The sequence below is a fragment of the Adelges cooleyi genome, unplaced genomic scaffold, assembly GCF_023614345.1.
Source record: "Adelges cooleyi isolate 19-005CV unplaced genomic scaffold, UGA_ACOO_1.1 ACOO_flye_CR_arks_rails_tigmint_CR_PRNA_622, whole genome shotgun sequence".
NCBI classification, from domain to species: domain Eukaryota; kingdom Metazoa; phylum Arthropoda; class Insecta; order Hemiptera; family Adelgidae; genus Adelges; species Adelges cooleyi.
The window spans coordinates 21,529-25,617 of NW_026096321.1; the positions used below are offsets into that span (position 1 = coordinate 21,529).

The 4,089-nt window shown below is 26.7% G+C and overlaps 1 long non-coding RNA gene across 2 annotated transcripts; it reads left to right on the forward strand.

Annotated features, from left to right (window-relative positions):
* The first annotated feature begins 350 nt into the window (after nt 1-350).
* On the forward strand, nt 351-3,471 carry LOC126844099 (uncharacterized). Of its 2 annotated transcripts, none has more exons than XR_007686537.1 (7): nt 351-549; nt 784-1,003; nt 1,153-1,318; nt 1,591-1,735; nt 1,983-2,117; nt 2,198-2,360; nt 2,853-3,471. It is a non-coding gene; the product is annotated as an uncharacterized LOC126844099 (long non-coding RNA). The 2 variants fall into 2 exon arrangements; XR_007686536.1 differs by having other exon boundaries at nt 784-994.
* The last annotated feature ends 618 nt before the right edge of the window (nt 3,472-4,089 follow it).

Here is a 4,089-nt window from a genome sequence, read left to right on the forward strand (position 1 = left end):
TAGAGAAGCTCATAATCCCATAAACTAAATAGGTAAGTAACTTAAAAAAAATATTTTTCATCATCTATACTCTATGACTACTTCCGTTGAATGTTTTTGCTCTAATTTCTAATAAGGCTGCATATATTACAGTTGTTTAATATTAATAATATTGTATGCATTATACTAAAATAAAAGTCCTAATACCTTTAAAATCAAAATTTGTCAGCAAAAACAAAATGTCAGAAACTTATCAGTCCCGGTCTAAGTTTCCCTTCGGTTTGTTCTGTGTTATTATTACTGATAAGATTTGATAAGATGTGACTGATAATAATCTCAAATCGATAATCAGTATTCAGCTATAATATTACTGTATGATTGAACTTCACAAGGCACTCACGAGTATTGTAATAATTATTCTTAGAAAACAAATGACTAAATGTATAATATTCATCATACTTACACAGTAGACAGTAGTTCTTCTACAGTTTTTGCTATTAGTTCTTTTCTTTGTAAATCAATTGTATTAGTGTCGTGTACAAATGATTGGATATCGACTCAAAAACAAAGGTTGGTTAATATTATACTGCATTTAGTACTACTAATTTTTACACTAGTCGATAGGATAACTCAAGTTACCAGTAAGGTATAAACAAATCGTTTTAATTCTTTTTAAATCAAAACTATCTGTCTACGGTAAACAAACTAGTATTTGTTTGTAATCAAATATATGTGGTCAATTGAGCTTTATTTTTTTTAAATTTATACTTACATTTTGTTAAATTTTTTTGATAATAATTACAGATGGAAAACCTGAGTACGGAGTAGAAGATTCAAATTTTGAATTGACCTTTTATTCAACTTTTGTTTACAAGCCATTCACGTCACTGGATTTACAAAGTAATTAGGTCCTGATTATAAAGTATCGTAACCAAATGTATGTCTACATGAGAAAATTCAAACATCAATACTTGCGGGATCTACTGAAAGCAGAAAGAGTACCCGAGTATCACAGGTAGTCAAAGTAAATAATTATGCATTTATTTTACATAACCCGCTACGAGAAATCTGCAAATACAAAGCATCAGATCAATATTTCTCTGAGGGAAATATATCAATAATAAAATACAATTACAAACTAATAAAAAAAAAAATAATATTTTTTTCTGATAGTGCTTAATTATAATACGAGGCCGCAATCACCATATTAGTACTTCCCAAAATGAGTGCCAAGACTTTGACAAGCTGTGAAGCACCAGAAACAAAAAAAACATCTCGATCAACTGTTGGCTGTTCAGTAAGATTGTATAACTGCTCTGAACCTAATACAAAAATTAAGGTAAAGTGTTAGCACTACAAAATGATTGTATTTGTTATTATTCATCTTTCTTTTTTTTTATTATATGATAAGGTATTTTGTTGAATGAAACGATAAGTAATCTCTTACTCTTACTAGTCAACTGTTAGGCAAAGTAAACTAGAGAAGTTTATTGACAGGTATTTAAATGGGTATTTTGAAAAAAAGTTAAAAGTAATAATACAGAAATGTTATTTAATTAGTCTATATGAAAACTGATTAGTTCTTTATTTAATCTATCATTTATTTTTTAGAAACGGCCAGCATTACAGCTAGTTTACTGCCTGCAACAACGAACACTTTACAACTTCAATTTTTTTTAAATTTTAAGTAGAGTGATACCGCTGATGACAATATCACAAAAAAGATTGTATCAAACTAAATAATTTTTCTTGAGAGGTAACACACAAGTATTTAATATTTATTATTGCATAAGTTGTATGTCCTTGATACTTTTTGAGTCTGTTTAATATTGTGGTTTTAATAAAATACATTTAGAAGTATTGATATTTCTGTTTAATCATTTTTTTAGAACCAAATACTTAATTATTTTATCAAACGATCTAAACTGTAATTAAAATTGAAAAAATTGAATATTTTTAAACATAAGATTAAGCCAATAAAATATCATACATTTTTATTTTAGGATAAAACTGTTTCCTGTTCTGGTGCATGGATGAATAAGATGAATGATTATAAGTGCACTTAACCTGCTCGGAGAATTTCTTGTAAATTTTTTTCACCAACATCTGTTAAAACATGATTTATGGAATCGTTATTGGTTAGTAAATGATCATATTTTATTATTTAATTTCGGATTATTATTTAAATAGCTTTATTTATACTTTTTTTACAATCCAGTTATTGACTGCGGATTGGTTAATTTGACGTACGGTGCTGATTACTTTACTACCGTTCCAGTTTATATAAAGGACAAATATAGGCTGGACTCATTGGCTATATTCATATAGGTTGGACAAAGAGCCATACGAGCTGGAAGTGAGCGACCTGGAAAAGTATACAAGTATGATTTCCAATATCTTTTTTGACTTAGAAAACATTTATTAACAAACAGTGGTGTCACTGTTATTATTCAACTACAACAAATTATGCAAAGCGTAAAAGATACGTGTTTATTTGTTAAACACGATGAAATAATTTAAAATGCCATTTAATTTGTGCAAATGTGACTAATCCACAATGTTAAAAAACATAATATTAAATTGATAATTTTTATATGTATCTGTGTCTTTTTGTATGTACCGACGTTGCAGAGTCTATCTTCATTGCTCTAAAGATGGACTCTACAATGGCTCCGTAACGTCATATACAAAGACATGGATATGTCCCAAATTATAGAGTTCTCTTTCAATTGGTGAACATTTTAGTACTATAATATTATATGAAAGTTGATATAATATTAATATTTTGTTACTGGATACTTAATTCAATTCAAAGAAATTTGATTATGTAATATTGTCCACGAAGACTATTTATAAAAATTTTTCATTTTTAGGAGACAAGAATCATCCTTAAATGCAATGTGTACATAAATCTGTCGGTGCTGATGAAGATCTATTAGTTCGCCCCCGATCAATTTTCAACTATGTTAATCGATCTCATTTGTACGCAGAGATAATTGATAAAATATGATAATTACCGACTATTAATTTTAATTGGTATACATTACGCCATTACGGCATTAACAATTTCGATGAATTGTTGTGTATTTTTAAACATTTAGACAAATTATCTTTTTAAAAATGTTTAAACTAAACTTGTTTAAGACCCTAACTCTTATTTAACAGAAACTTATTTCCTTTATGGCAATCTAATATGAATGTACAATTTATTTTAGATACTTATTTGTGTGTTAAATATGTTATTGAATATACTGGTAATAGCCAACGTGGTATACTAAACTTGTTTTATGATCTGTTAAAATTTCGATTTTGCTTCAACAACTTTACCTATCAAGTAATATTAAATTTTTGTCGTGTCGTTTATGCTAACAAACAAAATTGTTATTTTACTGTTGAAGAATTATTGTACTTTTGCATTGTTACCATCGATTTAATAATGTATTAAGTTTATAACATATGCCATTTAAAATTTTAAGGGGAAAATATATTCTAATAAAGCAAAACTATTTTTAATGTTATAGTTGAATTTAATACAATTAAGTATTTAACTGATTTTTGAACAGTCATTATTACTAGATACGGCTTTACACTATTTTTCCACCCCAACATTATTAAGTCATGTACTTGTATTATATGAATCATCTCTGACATTAACTGTTAAATTACATTAAGTTTTGTAAAAAAAAGTTTGTATTTAAATTGCTCATTTTCATAGATGTAGTAATTGTAAGATAATAAGATCTTCTATATAAATACAAATGTAATGCTGTTCGTAATCGATTTGTTTCATTTTTTTTAATTTGTGTAATAGTCCAAATAAGATTTAGTGGAAAGAAAAATGTGGAAAGTTGCCCTAAAAGTTTACAATTAAAAATGTCAGTGAAAGTTTATTCCAATTAATGGATTACCATTTACCTTTATAGTAATTATATAGTATTTTAAATAATTAGTAATTATTTTAGTAGCGTTATTTAATTTACTATTTTTTTAATTTTTTTAAGTGCCTAAGGGCATTAAATTTAATTTACTATAAAAAAATAATGTTTATGTACGACTATGATCAAGTCATTTTTTAGTAGGTATAGTATTATTGTTTTTCATTTGACAATC